The sequence below is a fragment of the Xenopus laevis genome, chromosome 1S, assembly GCF_017654675.1.
Source record: "Xenopus laevis strain J_2021 chromosome 1S, Xenopus_laevis_v10.1, whole genome shotgun sequence".
NCBI classification, from domain to species: domain Eukaryota; kingdom Metazoa; phylum Chordata; class Amphibia; order Anura; family Pipidae; genus Xenopus; species Xenopus laevis.
This window is the reverse complement of record NC_054372.1, coordinates 105,578,542-105,597,582: the sequence shown is the minus strand read 5'-3', so window position 1 is coordinate 105,597,582 and position 19,041 is coordinate 105,578,542. Positions and strand designations below refer to the sequence as shown.

Here is a 19,041-nt window from a genome sequence, read left to right as displayed (position 1 = left end):
AACCACTTAAAAAAGAAGTGAAATTAGAACTTATTCTGAAAGGAATTTAGGATTTTAGTCAGTCTGTTTTTTCCTTTTCTAGAAGAGATACCTAGTCTATACAGTAGATAGAGCACACAAGAGATCTGAATAGATCAGTATAATTGGGGCTTAGTGATCTTATATATATCTTAGCGCATATTGATGCCACTTCTGTCACTGAATCTTGTTTACTATAAGAAAGAATATATATATATATATATATATATATATATATATATATATCTATAGTATATATATATATATATATATATCTATAGTATATATATATATATATATATATATATATATATATATATATATATATATATATATATATATATATATAATAAATCGCCTCTTCTTCGGCCAACACAGAGAGTGTGCAGCGGGAACAAATGAAGACCTAGTAGAATTAGCGTGGCGTGCACACACCCCCCACACACACACACACATACACACTAAGCAGAAATGGAGAAAAAGTGATTCCACCTGTTTTATGCCTGCAATTACTAAGGCGTTTCTTGTTGATGAATAGTCTATTCTACAACCCAGTTCAGGACTTTCGTGACAGCATTCTTGTAAAGACTGACATTATCCTGACAGATGTACCTACTCCTTTTATGTACATGATATTATTATATCATCCATCATTTTGTCCATCCCCTTTATGCTCACATTACCATCTTGTTCAGAAATAGTCGCTTTCCCAAGGATGCCCTACATGGATGCAAAGCAGATTCAAAAATATCATATATGTTTAGAGCCAATAGACAAGCAATATCTTGGCAAAAGATACCTGTTGCACAAAGGTGACAAGGAAAAATGTACTGGCAACAAATGGGGTCTTTCCAGTGCAGTGGATTCTCAAAGAACTATTGGGGGCTCAAATGTCCTACTTGTAAATGTCTCCACTCCAGTTGTAAATGTAAGTTTTTGAATTGTAGCAGGGAGTTATTATACTGCTCTGCACAGTGTGGCCAAGGAAGCTGTAATGCTTGTGTACAGCAGCATGTCCACAATAAGAATGAAAGAAAGGAACTTACAGAGAGTCTAGGAAGCGGGAAGTGGGTATTATGATATATGGGTGCACAATGTGAATATGTATCCAAAAACTCTTCACCACCCAAAATGTAACTACTCTAACAACCACTCTTCAAATATCAATTGCTATCGCTCTGAGAGGAAGCCAGTCTGGCGAAACGCGTCAGCGAGGACGCCGTCGCTCTGAATTTGCGGAAGCGTGTCACCGATATGTGCATTGGACTCTAAGGGGTGCAGAGGAACTGAAAACGCGATACGGAATGCACAGGACACTTTTTTTCAATGCGGTTTGACAATGGATGTTTCGGATAAAGACGAAGCCTCAGAACAGGAAGAAATAGATTTTAACCAACGCCTTTCTTGTCTCACGTCTAGTGAGTATAATATACCACTGGGGGCACTAGGACTCTAGAGGTCGGTTGCTATACCACCACCTCCCTAGTTACGCGTTCACACAGTGGGAATCACTGCACACAGCACCTTATGCTCATAGAGCTAATGGGATTGGTGATGATTTCACAGTTCTAAAAGTGTGTTATATTCAATCACGGATTGTTTTGTTAAATAACTTCTTACAGAGAAAGTAAAAAGTGGTGAACAAATGCACTGTTGTTATAAAGTTATAAACAATCACTAAGGGTGAGATCCGAATTTTATTTTATAAATACTACACTATATAAAACTTTCTGTTTTCTCCTTCTCGAAAACGGACGGAGGAGAGCTTATCTGATTGCTGGAATTTGGGAACACCATACTGTAGCTCCAGGATTCAAACTTTTATTTTTACTCTAACAACCAACCAAAAAAACCCACATTAGGTTATATCACTATTGAATGTAGCATAAAGGCCAGGCTAGTTACAGATTTGTCAGTAATCATCTTATGTCATTATGTCATTTTTTTTGTGATGAGTATTATGTAATATTTTCCTGAAGCTGTTCTTTATATATATGTACTTTGCCAGCATGCATGTACCTGTCCAATATAACTTTTGCATACATAGTAACATAGTAACATAGTAAGTTAGGTTGAAAAAAGACACACGTCCATCAAGTTCAACTTTTTAACTGCCAGTTGATCCAGAGGAAGGCAAAAAAAACCCATCTGAAGCCTCACCAATTTGCCTCAGAGGGGGAAAAATTCCTTCCTGACTGCAAAATGGCAATCGGACTAGTCCCTGTATCAACTTGTACTATCAGCTATCTCCCAGAAATCTGGAGAGTCTTTGAAAGTATGTCGTTTTATTATCACACTACATGTTTCGGACCCAACTGGTCTCCCATAACCTGTATTCCCTCACTTGCTAAAAAGCCATCCAACCCCTTCTTAAAGCTACCTAATGTATCAGCCTGTGCAACTGATACAGGGAGAGAATTCCACATCTTCACAGCTCTCACTGTTGAAAACCCCTTCCGAATATTTAGGCGGAACCTCTTTTCTTCTAATCGGAATGGGTGACCTTGTGTGAACTGGTAAATAAAGCATTAGAGAGATTATTATATATTTATACATAGTTATCATATCACCCCTTAAGCACCTCTTCTCCAGCGTAAACATCCCCAATTTGGCCAGTCTTTCCTCATAGCTAAGATTTTCAATACCTTTTACCAGCTTAGTTGCCCTTCTCTGTACCCTCTCTAATACAATAATGTCCTGTTTGAGTGATGGAGACCAAAACTGTACGGTATATTCTAGATGGGGCCTTACCAGTGCTCTATACAGTGGAAGAATGACCCCCTCCTCCCGTGGCTCTATGCCCCTTTTAATATAGCTCAAGACCTTATTTGCCCTTGATGTTGCTGACTGACATTGCTTGCTACAGCCAAGTTTATCATCAACAAGGACTCCAAGGTCCTTTTCCGTAATGGATTTGTCTAGTGCAGTACCATTAAGGGTATAAGTGGCTTAGATATTTTTACATCCCAGGTGCATGACTTTACATTTATCAACATTGAATCTAATTTGCCACTTAGCTGCCCAGATTGCCAGTTTGTCAAGATCCTGCTGCAAGGATTCCACAACCTGGATGGAATTAATTGGGCTGGATAGTTTTGTGTCATCTGCAAACACTGATACATTACTTACAACACCCTCCCCTAAGACATTAATGAACAAGTTAAATAAAAGTGGACCTAATACCGAGCCCTGGGGACCCCACTAAGAACCTTACTCCAAGTAGAGAATGTCCCATTAACAACCAAAATCCAAATAGATCACATCTACTGCCCCCCCCACTGTCCAGCATCTTACTTACCTCATCATAAAAAGCAATCAAATTTGTCTGCATCGTTTTTAAACTTTTGAACTTTCTATTCAAGTTTTCTCCTACTACAAAATAGAAAATGTTATCTGGTTGCTGGTGTCACTGATAGCAACAGAAAAGCTAATTAATACCAAGGTTAGGTAGTTGTGGATTTTAATATTTAATCACTTATTTTTTGTTCAAGTACTCAACTTTTAATTGTCCAGTGTATAGCAATTGGAATACTACAGTAAATGGGAGATTTGCTTGGCAAAACAACAACAAAAAAATGAACACATATAATTTGGAAACCACAGAGAATAAACAAACACCAGTTGGAACTTAGCTTCAAATACCACTGTCTGCATTATACAGTCTAAGGGCAGAGACACGTGGAGATTTGGGGAGACTAAACTCCCCGAACTGCCTTTCCGCCGGCTAGAATCGAAGTGCTCAATTAAAAGTGGCACTCGGAGCACTTTGTTTTGCTAAATCGTCTGAAGTTTCCTCGTGAGGCACACCCTGATCAATGTAAAATAACAAGAGCAGATACAGTATAGTTGCCATTGTAATTCAGTGGAATGCATATATAAGCTTCCTGTAATAGGTGGGTCTTTAGGGAGCTTTTGAAAGTTTGGAAAGAAGGAGAAAGTCTGACAGCTTGAGGCAGAGAGTTCCAGAGAAAAGCAGAAGACCGAGAGAAGTCTTGCAAACGAGAATGGGCTGAAGTGATGAGAGGAGAAGTGAGGTGAAGGTCAGAAGCAGAGCGATGGCTGCGTGAAAGTATTTAGACATCAGAATTGAAATATAGGGAGGGGCTTCATTGTTAAGGGCCTTGAATGTAAGTTTTAAATTTGATTCTAGAGGAGATTGGGAGCCAGTGAGGGGATATACATAGGGAAGCCACTGATGTTGAGTGGTGAGATAGATAAATGAGTCTAGAAGCAGTATATAGAACAGATTGGAGTTGTGAAAGGCGAGGAGTTGTTGGAATACCTGCGAGGAGTAGGCTGCAGTAATCAAGACTGGAGATAAGAAACTGGATAAGTGTTTTTGTTGTGTCTGAACTGAGATACGGTTGTATTCAGGCAATGTTGCTCAGCTGAATATGACAAGATTTTGCAAGTGTTTGGATGTGTGGTAGTGATGTGCAGGTCAGGTTTTACCCGACCCGCACCCGACCCTAACCCGCCCTCTCTGAACCTGCGCCCACCCACGACTTCCGGGTTCCTTTTATAGACCTGCACCAACCCGCCCGCTGAAGACATCACAAAAAGGAGTGGGCAATACAACGCGCGTCTATAAAAAAGGAAGTTGGAAGCCGGCAGACCGGCAGTGCAACTGGAGGTGCAACCGAAGGTGCGAGGTTGGCCCGAACCCGCCTAACCCACAGGTAAACCAACTAACCCACAGGTAAACCAACGGGTCCCGCAGGTATCGGGCCGGCCCGCACATCACTAATGTGTGGTGAAAAAGACTGATGCAAGTCTAAGATAACTAGGCAGCTTGCCTGTGTGGTCAAATGAAAGGTGAGGTTATGAACTTTGAGTGAAATCTAAGGGACAGGGGAAGATCTTGGAGGAAATATAATGAGTTCTGTTTTAGAAAGATTCAGGTGGTGCTAAGACATCCAGGAGGAGAGAGCAGAAAGGCAGTCTGTAAATTTGGAAAGGACAGAAGGAGAGTGGTCAGGAGTAGGCAAGTAGAGTTGGGTGTTATGAGATTAAGGGTGATACTAAAGTCCAGGTGACTCAATAAGTTTTCCAAGAGAAGTAGTATAGAGTGAGAACAACAGAGGGCCTAAGACAGCTAAGAAAGATACATCAGAAAGATAAGATGTAAACCATGAAAGGGCAATGTCACAAATGCCAGCTGAGTATAGAATGTCTAGGGGGAGTGGGTGGTCAGCTGTAGCAAAGGCTGCAGAGAGATCTAGAAGGATAAGTTTGGAATAGTGACATTTAGATTTTGCCAGGAGAAGATCATTCATTTCTTTGGTGAGTGCAGTTTCAGTTGAGTGTGCTGAGCGGAAGCCAGAAGGGAGTTGTGAGTGAGATGCTGGACCAGGTTTTTGTAAACAAGCTTTCCAGTAATTAGGATGCAAATGGAAGAAGGGAAATTGACAATAGTTAGCAGGAGAGCTGGGATGAAGGGAAGGTTTTTTTGAGGATAGGAGTAATTAGTGCTTGTTGGTATTAAGTTGGAAAAGTACCAGTTGAGAGTTAAAGGTTAAATAAGTGGGTAAGTACAGGAGAGTGTATCAGAGATTGGATAAAGGAGGCGATCGGGTATGGGTTCAAGGGAGGGGGCAGGTTGTGGGGTTTGAACAGGCTAGAAGTTTGTTAACTTCATCTAGTGTTGCTGGGGTGAAAGAGTGGAAAGTAAATGAGTGAGTGAACTGCAAGATAATCTGAGATTGTTGTCAGATGGTATACTCGGTCTAATGAGATTTTTTCTTTAACGAAATGAGCAAGATCTTGGGCAGTTACATTATTGGGTGGAGGGGGCATAGTAATGAGTTTAATATGGCGAACAGTCATTGTGGTTTAAAGGAGTACTATTTTTGATTTGTTTAGGGGACTGAACCATTGAACATACCCTAACTGCACGAATGAAGAACTGGAAATAATTACAAAAATATTTTTTGTCAGGCAGTAAATGTAATGTAAACTGCACCAAGTCAAACAGTGTAGCTGAATTCAGATGCCCTAAGGGCATGCTCTGGCTGCACAGAGCTGGAAGGAAGTCTGCTTCTGAGCTGTTAATGTCAAACAGAAATATGATGCCTAGTCCAGGAGAGAGAAAGCTCTCTCTTTCCGTAGGAAACCATAAAAAAATGCATTGAGAAGAGGCTGAACAGGACTTTGAAGCAACTCAGTGTGCATTTTTTTTTCATTGGATACACAACCCTGGTTGAGGCATGGTATGTTAAGCAAAAGTGAAAACTACAGCAGTGGCATCATCCAGCAGACTTTATTTGAGCACAATTTATATTCTGTCAGCTGTAGTACCTGAGAAAGAAAATTAACATAAATACTACAGGCTTTTGTGATTTTTTATGAGAAACTCAAAATAAACCTATTTTGTACACAGTTATTCTTTCCACACAATACTAATCAGTTACATGTACTTTATAAAATGTCACATTTACATAGGAGTTCACTGTATGAATCAGCTACAAAAAAACTGTTATTATAATGTGTCTGATTCCTTAATATCTAATTATTTTGTATGTTTATAACTGCATTTGATAATAGGGTTACTACCTCTTCTGGAAAAAAAACATTGACTCTACTTTACCTTCTTTATTAATTACCTTGGCATCAAGGATCAGTTGTACAGACTTTAAATCAAGGCAACAATGCTTATAAGTATCAAACAATGCTTGAAGAATAGACCTCTGTGGGACCTCTAATGTATCATTCACATCAGCTCCTACCCAGCAGAGCTTACAATCTAAGGTTCCTATCACATTTGCACACACTATGGTCAGTTATATTGGGAGCCAATTAACCTGCCTGTATGTATTTGGAGTGTGGGGAACCGGAATAACCGGAGGACACCCATACTTTGTATACTTTAAGAAACACATACCTATCCTTTCTATTTATTTATTTAATTATTTTTTTTAACCTCCATGTGAGCATGTACTTCTGCATTTTCTAGAAACCAAGGATACACAAAGAAACATACACAAAGAAAGTTGTAGAACGTTGAAATGGCAAGTAGGTGGCACCACCAATAATAAGAAGCTGCTGTTCTCTTACATATTTAACATCTGGACGATAGGGGGGTTAAGTGGGAATTAGGCAACCACTACAAAGCACAGTCAATGAATATTTGGTGGCGCATGAGGGCTGCATCTATTCAGGCTGTGGCCACATGGAACTGATACTGTTTGCAGAGACATCAAAGCACACGCTGCATCAAAGCAAATGTATTTGACAAATCTCAAAGCAGAAGCACTTAAATACACCAGCAGGTTAAAGGGAAGGTGTTACTTTTTTGCCAAGCAGAGATACCTCAGTTAAGTATCGACTTCTACTGATACATAAGTGCACAAGAAACCAAATAAATCAAATGAGTTCTACATATGACAAATACAGTGCACAGATGTGTTTCATTATGAAGTCAGTTCCTATGTAGATCCTTTTGCCAGTGAAAAAAAGGGCTAATTTATTAAGGCTTGGCTGTAAAAGAGTCACTGGGTCTCGTGTGAGTGTCTGAAAGTGCAAAATGCTATAGTATTTAATAGCAGAATGAAAGAATGACTTCTCTTTCTGGTCACCACAATGTATCACAAGACTCCACCATGTCTGAGAATTATAGAAACTACAAATTGCACTTTGTATATTGCACCTGGCTTTGACCTAATGCCTGCAGGGCATTTACTGGACATACCAACTCCATCTAGATATAATAGGGCTAAGTTACTTTTAAGTGGAATCACTCTACAGCATTTGAACCCCCTCCCCTCCTTTTTTTTATTTCTAGGGACTGCATTGTAAGTAAAGTCTGGAGTGCATGCATCCTTCTGTAAACACATCTGTAGCAAAGCGGTGGTTTTAATCAGGAACAAAGAAACTAAACCTATCCTTCCCTTGGCACCTTCCCTGCAGCAGGCATATGCAAGGCATGTGGTAAAAAGAATCTAGCACTAGCATGAGAGCTTTATTACTGATAGTGATATAATACAGGTATGATGAGATTTAAGAGTAACATTAAAGAATGGCACAAAGCAGGGACTAGTTCTAATCACCTATGGTTGCTATGGGTTATTAGACTCGGGGTAACTTTCATTATATCACCTCTATTTCCATCTATAACCGACAGGCCCAAACTTTGCAGATGAATATACGGAATAGTATAGCTTACTGTGTCACAGAGTAACCACTCAGCATCGTCTGCAGTAGAAGAATCAGCGGCTTTGCCTGCACTCCAGACTCCTGTCTGCACTCCAACGCTCCACGTTGCACAAAGTTGAAAATAAATGCCTCCGTAGTCTGTCTGCTGGTCACTTGCTTCTCCCTCCAGAAAGCCCCTTCTATTATTAAGCAAAACTTCTTCTAATTGTAACTTTCCACAGTTTCACAGCAAGAGAACTCCATCAACAAATCCTGGCGGCGCTGCCTAGCGGAAAGCAGCCGCGCAAACCTGTAATCGGTGCAAGGCAGCGTCACTTTGCTGGTTCATTCGCTAGATCTGCGCCACTTTTAATCCCTGGGAGTTGAAGCTCCAGTAATACTGCGAGTAGGTTGTAACACACAGGCAGTCTGTGCTGGAAAGCCTATAGGGTGTGTAGAGCCAGACTCCTGAATAGTTTTCAATCTGTCACCTCCCACTGTTAGTTTTTCCTCTGTGTGTAGTTGCAGGCGCTGCTTGGAGCTCTCTCAGCCTGTGGAAGTGCTGCGCATAGTGCAGTATAAACAGAGGTGCCACAGAGCCTGATGTATGGACAGATTACAGCCCTGCTCTCCTGCATCACATGTTTATACTACCGCTCGGCTACAGATGAGAAGCCATTTGGATCTAGTGTTTAGTTAACCTGTTTTAAACACCACCCTCTTTTTGTGTTGAGTTAGTTTAAGCAATCCACAATAGGGCATTCTATATGTTGCTAAGATGCAGCAGAATACTATATCAATTTACCAGCACATTGGTGCTGTGCTGCTGGAATTGACCTGTCTTTATCATCTAGATCTGTTATCTACAAGGATAAATGTCAGTTTGTCTATATATAATTTAACTCTCTCTGTCCACACCTATCTCTAATTATATATATATATATAATACACAAAAGCCATGAATATCCTGTAAATTATATCCTTATAAACGGTGAGTAGTGATGTCATCAGTTATAAACGGTGAGTTCTGATGTCATTTCTGTCACATGACTCACTAAAATTTGTGTATTATAATAAATAAAGTACCCCCAGTTGTAAAATATGAGGATATTAGAAGTTACCTCGGAGTTCCATGACCTGTATAAAAACACTCGGCCTTCGGCCTCGTGTTTTTATATGGTCATGAAACTCCTCGGTAACTTATAATATCCTTATATTTTACAAGAGGGGGTACTTTATTCACTATATATATATATATATATATATATATATATATATATATATATATATATATATATATATATATATATATATATATATGTCTGTCTGTCCTATCTATCTATCTATGATCGATCTATCTATCATCTCTGTCTGTGTATCTAATTATCTATCTGTCTATCTATTTATATCTGTCTGTGTATCCAATTATCTATCGATCTATCTATCTATCTATCTATCTATCTATCTATCTATCTATCTATCTATCTATCTATCTGTCTGTCTATCTATATCTGTCTGTGGATCCAATTATCTATCGATCGATCTATCTATCTATCTATCTATCTATCTATCTATCTATCTATCTATCTATCTATCTATCTATCTATCTATCGTCTCTGTCTGTGTATCTAATTATCTACCTGTCTATCATCTATCTGTCTATTTATATCTGTCTCTGTTACCAATTATCTATCTATCTATCTATCTATCTATCTATCTATCTATCTATCTATCATCTATCTATCTATCTATCTATCTATCTATCTATCTATCTATCGTCTCTGTCTGTGTATCTAATTATCTACCTGTCTATCATCTATCTGTCTATTTATATCTGTCTCTGTTACCAATTATCTATCTATCTATCTATCTATCTATCTATCTATCTATCTATCTATCTATCTATCTATCTATCTATCTATCTATCTATCTATCATCTACTTATCATCTATTTTCCCTGATTCACTAACCAATGGCAACTAAAACCTGTTAGCCTTTGTTGTTCCAGAGCAGTTGGAAAAATCAAACCATATACCTGAATGTGTTAGTGGTGCAGGGAACACGTTGCCCATGTTGCTACATAACCCTCATATACTCTTCCTGTAGAACATTGATTCCCAACCAGTGGCTCCTGATCAGTATGTTGCTCTCCAACCTCTTGGATGTTGCTCCCAGTGGCCTCAAAGCAGCTGCTTATTTTTCAATTCCAGGCTTGGAGGCAAGGTTCGGTCTTCGGCCAGGATTCAGCCTTTTTCAGCAGGATTCCAATTTGGCCGAATCCTCGTGCCTGGCCAAACCGAATCTGAATCCTTAAAATCATGTGAGTTTCTGTCACAAAACAAGGAATTAAAAATTTTCCACTGTCTATCCTCATTTGCATATACAAATTAGGGCATGCATTCAGTTCAGTATTCGGCCAAATCTTTCACAAAGGATTGGGGGTTCAGCCGAATCCAAAATAGTGGATTTTATTAATGCATTGCCCTAATTACAAATGATACCTGCAAAGTTTTGTTTTTGTTCTGGGCTATGGCACTGCAACATGAGGAGTTTAGGCTAATGGCACTTGAGGAGTTCCGTCAACCACAGGAAATTTGTGACAAATTTCTATAAACTACACTCCTAGTGAGAGTTTTCAGGCACCAACCATGGATCCTAAGCTATATGTAGCACTTCCTATTGTTAAATGAATGTAGGTAACATAGAGGTTAATTGTTGCTTTTATTATACTTGAACAAATGGTCTTTAAAAAATTAAAATATACAAAAAACACAGCAACAAAGCTGCATATTTATAAAACGTAGTCCAACTTAATATGAGTCTGCTTTCCCTTTAAAAAGCTTACTGGTTGGTTATCGGATGTTGGCATGCCTATTATTTACAGCAAGAACCTAGGCAAAGAGTACTGGTATTTACAAACCAGATGAAACACAACACAAAATCTAGGCAGTTTTCTTAAAAATCCTCTGCCTAAGCAATGCTGCAGGACTGCTAATATTCACATGATCACTGGATGTGAAGTGGAATTATTAATCACTAGTATATTTAGCAAGTGATGCCAACATAAGCATTCTTCCATATGCAGATTCAGCATCCTTTAAATACATTTGGCAGATATGTTGGCAGCACAGCTTGATGCATAGAACAGGAAAATGATGTATTTAAAAAATCTTGCTTTTATTGAAATAGCATGAGATTAAAGGCATTTAAAGAAGTAGAACCCCTAGTTGTGTTTTTGATACTTGATGAGAGATTCCCTTATACACTGTAAGGGCTAGTCCACACAAGGAGATTCGGGGAGATTTTGTCGACTGGCGACTAATCGCCACGTCTTTTGCGCGACTATCTCCCCGAGCTGCCTTGGCGTTTTTCCCCATAGGCTACAACGCAAAGTCGCCTGCGCTAATGCACACGCGGAGATGCATTTTCTGTAGTCGCCCGAAGTTGCCTCAGTGAGGCAACTTTGGGCGACTATTGACTATTGAAAAATGTCGCCAGGCGACAAAATCTCCCCGAATCTCCTCGTTTGGCCTTACCCTAAGGGAACCTGTACTGCCATAAGATGATTCACTGCAGATTCAGTGTGGCTGGGAAGGGGATTATCAGAATGCTAGTAAGGTAGAATCTATGTTTCTGCATTCTATTTAAAGCAATGGGAAAATATGGCTGTTTAGCAATGTAATATTCCCAGATTGCCCATGACAGAGAAAGGTTTAACTCTTTGAGTGCCAGCTGATTATTCAAATTAAGTCATAAACATGTTTTCTGCATTCTATGACACTGGCACTTGGATGATAAGGATGGGGGAACCAGCATACACCAAAATGCTTCTGTGATAGTGTTTTATTGTATCATTCCAGTTATAATTCTCAAGGGGTATTAAGCCCCACAGATAAATATTCCCCCAACATGTTGTTTTGATTGGAATGGCTCAATAAAATGCTATCACAGCTGCATTTTGGTTTGTGTGTACCCTTATTATGTATTAACTGGTATATATTGACATGGTCATACTTCCGGTAGTCTATAAGAAGATTTCCAAGTCACAGAAGTCCTGGAGGCGCTCTTGCAAGCTAACGGTTGGCACTCAGGTCCCTGGGTTTTAGAAATGTTGAAACTATGGGGCACAACATTACATAAATGACTAGTGGCAACTAAAGGGTAAAATGATCAATATACAGGACAAGGTGAGGAAATAAGGATCTGAATGAGTTTAAAGCTAGAAATTATGGGTGTTGTCATTTTAAGGTAGTCTATTACAAGGGGTAGAGAGACAAGGATTAAAGAAGGAAGTGAAGGGTGTCCCTCTTTTACCTTGAACAGCTCCTGCCCAGTGCAAGGGGATAATGAATTATGTGTTGGTATTGGGGTAGATTTGCAGTGGGAGGGAAGCCGGTGATAAGGGTATGAAGTCAGGTCCGGACTGAGAATTAAAATAGGCCCTGGCATTTCAAGTACACAGAGGCCCAATCAGCCCACACAAAAGCCCAAACAGCCCCCACCAGCCCACTAAATACTGACTTTCTATGGGACTTTATAGCAGCCCCTCTGGCATTTGCCAGAACCCCCAGATTGCCAGTCCGGGCCTGTATGAAGTGTAGGGTATAACTGGGAGCCAAAGTGATAGAAGGGACCGAATTATGGAGTAAAGATGTGATAATCGTGTGCAGCCTTCAGCAGCTATCAGAGGTTACAAGAAACTATTTTTTGAAATACTGCATGTAGTGCTTATATTGGCCTTACACATTACTGATGTTATTATTCATATAGTCATTGTTTTTTCATGTCAGTTTGTTAATAAAGACGCCACATCTTTTCACCCATTGTTTTTTTATGTAGTCTGGTATGTTATTTGTTTTAATAAAGGGAAGGGAAGCTTGATGTTTGTAGGAGGGGACTGTCAAATTGACACTGCCCCATCAAGCCTTAGAGTGCATTATTTTGGGTTTTTTTTTAATAAATTTCCTTTTTTTTTAAATGCGAATTTAAAGACTCCTGACCCTTCACTGTGTATGTTTTATAGCTCGGCTTTCTTGACACTTTTGTACCCGCAATACAGACATGACATAATTTCCTAAGCCATGGATATATAATTCAACGTTATTAAATACTAACACATCTCTTCAACTTCTCCTGCTCTGCATTCAATTGAAAACTAATAGCTAACAGGGAATTATAGTTACGTTATTCGACACAATATTTAAATTACAAATACAATGTAAACTAAAAATGGATGTCAACCCACATTTTTTTGCGCAATGAAGTTATATTCTAAGCACCTTCTTGATACACATGAATTCATCTTTTTTAATGGCATTAAATGTACTTGCCGTTTTAACCATTTCTCTGCACTGCTGGTAATGACTCATGAAACAGTGTAGCAGTAGCCATCTAACTGACAGAGCCATGAAAAAGGACTCAATAGGGGTCATTTACTAAGACCTCCCCCAGAGCAGAAGTGCAAGAGCACTAATGTGTGCGACGGACACTTGTGTCTGGAGTTTGTGCTTTGCACCTGATGCTAGATAAATATTCCACTGCGAAATCCAGGGCCCAGCATCGGTGGGCATAGGCCAGCCCTTTCCTAGCCACTTTCCTTTTACTTTTCTTTGTTAGTCTTTTATTGCATTGCAAATTTTAATTGCACAATGCTCACTTTTAAGACATTCTTAAAGCAGGCGTAATCTTTTGGCGCAAACATAACTTTTTCAATAAAACATTCTATTACATACACAGTGTATAATTGGAATAATACCATCTTTCTTCCACTGTCAGAGTGGTGGCTAAAGTTTCCGGGGTTTACAAAAGCTATACAGGTAATACATTCTCGCAAAGGAAAATTTGTTTTTGACATTGTGAGTATTTTTACCCTTTTACCGACTTTTATTACATTCCCCTTAACATTACTGTTGCGACATTCTGGACTAATGACATTGATTGTAGTTGGAGGAGGAGGAAAACTTATGCTTCATTTTAATACAAGAAAAATGACGTCTGTGGGCTTTTTGTTAAATCTGGTAAAAGGTTCAGCATGCGCTGACTTCAAAGAAACTGATGTAATATGTTAATAAGGGTTGTCTGGGCAGCGGCATCCTCCCGTCTTTGATCTCACATACTGTCTGGCAAAATGGCACTTGCACTCATAAACTTTTTAAATCCAACTGGAGCTCAAAATATATCCACTTTAGACACCATAACTGTCAAAATCCACCTCAAATCTGTTATTTAACCCAAACTCCCGTTTTTATCACTCTACACTTACTAAACAGATCTGAATGTAGTTTGGTGTAGTTTTTCATCTCTGTATGAGTGTTATATAATGTAATGCTAGTAAAACAACAATCATTAAAGGGAACCATGAGGCTAAAATTACTTTAGTATGCCTTTTTTTTCATTAACTTCTGTATATAACGGGAAGTGACAATTGCAGGTGTTTTGTGACCATTCATTTTCATGAGAAAGCCTCATTCTGCAGCCAGGTTTAACCAGCCAACCACAGGCTTAAGCTGGCCATAGACACAAAGATCCGATTGTACGAATCCTCGATTTGTACGATTTTCGGACCGTGTGTGGAGAGTCCCAACATTTTTCAACCCATGGAAATTGGTCATTTGGTCGATCGGACAGGTAAAAGATTTTTTCTGCATGTATTGCAGAGAAATTGACTATCGGACGATTTTCAGTGGGAGACTGTCACCAGCTTTGTCGGACATAACTATCGTAACTTTCTGCAGGGGCAGAACATCGGCTGATCTGTTCTTTTACTACTTTATTTGATCTCAAAGGTTAGTGGCAGGTCTGGAGATGGGGAAGTCTGATTGTTCAAGAACAAACGAATCTTTGCATCTATGGCCATCTTTAATGAGATTCACTATTAGATTTAATGCATTAGTCCTTAATGCTAGTAATAGTGAGGATCTATAATCTGTATAAATGAATGACTTTTCAGTAACATATAACAGTGGCGGAACTACCGGGAGTGCTTGTATGATTGCACCAGGGTCCGCACCCCCTCAGGCCTGCCGGCGGTTTGCATGAACGCGAATTTGCCGCAAAGATCACTTCCGGAGGGGGGCCCGACTACATGGTCTGCACCCGTGCCTTGTAGATACACGTTACTGACAAATAATATTACTTACGCTGCCCACTGGCACTAAATACTTTTCACTGGTGGAAGGGTCACTCAGTACTTTTGGTTGTTAGCAAAACCTATGGTAAAAACAAATTGAAATACTGTTTAAAAGTTTGCTGAAATATTTAATTTAAGGAAATTCTAGATCTATAAATAAGGTTCTAAAAAAATGTTGAAGAACAAAATGTGAGAGTAAATAAGAATTTTGGTGACTATTGGTGAATGATAGGTGCAATATAAATATAGTCCACATGTTTGTGGACATTTTGAAAAAATCAAAGACTGATTATAAAGAGGGAAACGGAAACTTATTAGCAAGTAGTACCAAAATATTCTGCAGCAGCACTGGATGAGAGATATGGCCCAGTTATTGGCAGTGGATGAGGAGCCTATGATCTATTTTGGAGCTATAAATATGACATACAAAATACTGATAAATATATAATGCACATGTATGAGGTATATGGTGGTTTACTGTTACAAACTAGTTGCTATATATTGAAAAAAAATGCTTTTAGGTATTGTAGAAACAGTAGGAACAAAATATAAAATACTTGTTGGCTTATAATCTATTCCCCTCCCAGTCATAAAAAAAAAACATTTTACAGGTATGGGATCTGTTAAAAGACTCAATCAAATCATAAAAAAATCAGAATTGTAAGATTTTTTGTAATTTGAAGCCCAAAGACTCAGATTTTTGATAGGACATCTGCTATTGACTTCCACATGACCTCGGCAGGTTTGAGATGGAGTAGTTTTTATTCTGACTTTAAACAACCTTGGGGTTTAATACATCACGGAAATTTCGATTTTTTTTTTCAGAAAAAATTCTATTTTTATCTTGAAAACTCCGACCACAAAAAAATGTGCAGCAGAACTCACGGGCGCCATCTTCTTCTCTTAGGTAAACTTTGCAGTTGCAGCAATTTTCCGGTTCACGACAACTGCACATGCACCCAAAGTGGCGGAAATTGCCAAAGCGCCGGAAGAAGATCCGAAGATTACCGAAGAGAAGAAGATGATGCCCGTGAGCTCTGCTGCGCTCACTCTGCATGTGCGGTCAAGAGGGGCAGAATTCTATGCAGAGAGGAGGTGGGGAGGGGGGCCAATGGAGGTGGCAAGTGGGACCTTAACATCGCGGGGGGGTTTAGTTCTCCTTTAAACTTAAATTTTGGGAGAATGGCAAAAAATAAAAGGTGGAAAGCAATTGAAAAAGAGACTTTGTTTATGGTGAACAATCTGAAACAACTGAACTTAAAAAAATGGTGAACAACACCTTTTAGCTGCTGAAATAAATCCATATTTTCCAAATGAACATAAAATAAGAAATTGCATGCTATATGTTGTATTCATATACAGGCAGATATTGACTTGCCCACTGGATTAGCATACTGGCCTGAATGAGCCCACTCCATTCTTTATCTAATGAGTACGTGTTCAGTTATTAATCAAATAGCAAATCCTCATTGGGTCATAGATGCCATCCATGGCTAGCGGGTGTGCATGGCCTCCTAGATGATTCATCGTTGCCTGAGGCTTTAATAATTAGATTTATGGTGAATCAGTAATGGATCTTCTCAACCTTGCCAAACAAGATTTTTCTGTGCATGTGCAGCTTTAGAGTTATCGTTTTCAACACGACCCTACCTTTCTCAGGCTTTTTCCTCAAAGTCAGCATTAGGTGATTACAGAAATAGTTCACCTTTCAGTTAAGTTTTAGCATGGACAGTTCTAAGCACTTTTTATTTTTTTATTTTTCACATTTTTTTAATTATTTGCTTCCTTTGCTGCTACTCTACAAAGATACAGTTTTATTGTTATTGCTACATTTTATTGCTTATCTTGCTATTCAGGCCCTCTACTATTGAAATCCCTGTCTGATAATCAAACCACTGCCTAATTGCTAGGATAATTTGGACCCTAGAAACCAGATATCTGCTAAAATTCCAAAATGGAGAGCTGCTGAACAAAAATCTTAATTAAATCTAAATTAAAAAACACAAATAATACAAAAATGAAGGCTATTTGCAATTTGCATCAGAATATCAATTTCTCTAGGACCCTGAAAAAGGGATAGGCAGACAGAGGAGGTACATGCTTAGCCACCCCCACCTCCAGTAATGCTCCCTATGGATGTGCCTCTTCTGTCTACCCCTAGTTTCCAATCTGATAACACCATCAATGGTTTGAATGAACCATAATTAACATAATCATTTTTAGCCAAGTCTTCAAACATGATCTGAATAAATCGGTGTCACAAGAGAAATTCTAAAAAAAAATTCACAGTATGTGCATTGCCTATTTATGGGTGAGGGAATCAGAATAAAATACAGCTTAGTCAAGGCCTAAGGATTTCTTTGTCCATATAAAGTCACACCTAATAGCTGAAATTATTCAGTGTGTCTGCAATATCCTGTGTTCCTTGTCACATAACTTCCTTTCATGCCAACCCCAACTGACTGATAATTAATTTTATCATTTATGTGGTTTTCCTCTCAGTGTTTAAATTAAAGAACTCAAGCAGAATGCTTCTGGTGTGAAAGTATTGCTTGTGAGTAAACTCCTGGCACTCCTCCATGATGCCTTCACACCCTATCAGGTCTCTAAATAGTCTAACCCCCAGAAGAAGAAATAACCCTGCTAAAATATATTGTTTCCCTGCTTTGCATGCATGTAATATTTAGGGATGCACCGAATCCGGGATTCGTTTAGGTATTCAACAAGGATTCGGCCTTGTGCCTGGCCGAACCAAATCCGAATCCTTAAAATCATGTGACTTTTCTTCCCCCTCACTGATTTGCATGTGTAAATTAGGGTTCAGACTTGGTTCGGTATTCTGCCGAATCTTTCACACAGGATTTCTTTGGTTCGGCCGTATCCAAAATAGTGGATTCGGTGCATCCCTAGTAATATTACTGTAATCATTCCCACAGTGATTTCACAGGATACTTTATTGAGTAGAAGTGTGTCACGGACGGCACCCTAAACCAGAACTAGTGCTAAGCTCCGTGGTCTCGGCTCGGCTCGGCTCACCAGTAGTGTGACCGCCTTTGGCTTTGGGAGGAGCCCTCAGCTTACTCGGATGCCACCTGGACTTTTCGAGAGGAGCAAGGCGAGGAGTTCTGGCAAGCAAAGGGGCACGACAGTTGTTAAAGTCAGTTAGGCCGAAGGTCGTGGTACAAGAACGTAAGACAGATTTGTGGTCAGACTGGCCAGGTCGAGGCAGGTAGATAGCTAGAATCGTCAGGCAGGCAAGGGTCAAACTGGGAAATCAATCAGATGGGATGAGGCAGAATCGGAGTCAAATAACAGACAGAGATCAAACCAGAACGTCAAACAGGAGGGTTAAGCAGAATCAAGTTTGGTTTCAGGCAAGGGTCAGGTTCCAGAGATCAGAGTAGTCAAAACAGCCAGGCAGGGGTCAAAACAGATAATCAGAATCAGGCTCAAACAGAATAGCAACAGCTAACAGCACCAGGAACAAATCCTATCACGGGCAAAGACATAGGAGAAAATGTCCCTTTAAATCCTATTTGAATTTCGCGCCATTGCACGTTGACATCATCACACCAACGCACATGCGCCTATAAATTACAGAAGTGCGCGCGCGGCACGCACTAGGAAGCCGGCAGTGAAGGGGCACGACGGTGCGGTGGGCGTCACTAGACCACGGTGCGGCACCACCACTAGACCACCAGAGTAAGGATTCCTTACAAAGTGTCAGTCAGTCACATTAATATGTAGTCATTTCTGCTAATTAT

At 39.5% G+C, this 19,041-nt stretch overlaps 1 protein-coding gene across 1 annotated transcript in view; it reads right to left on the bottom strand.

The window, feature by feature from the left end:
* The window catches only part of lpar1.S (lysophosphatidic acid receptor 1 S homeolog), an 82,285-nt gene extending 73,633 nt beyond the window's left edge, over positions 1-8,652 (bottom strand). The window contains exon 1 of the mRNA XM_018243736.2: positions 8,180-8,652. The gene's annotated coding sequence lies outside the window, so the exon portion shown is untranslated. The remainder of the gene's footprint in view (positions 1-8,179) is intronic.
* Between the last annotated feature and the right edge of the window lie 10,389 nt (positions 8,653-19,041).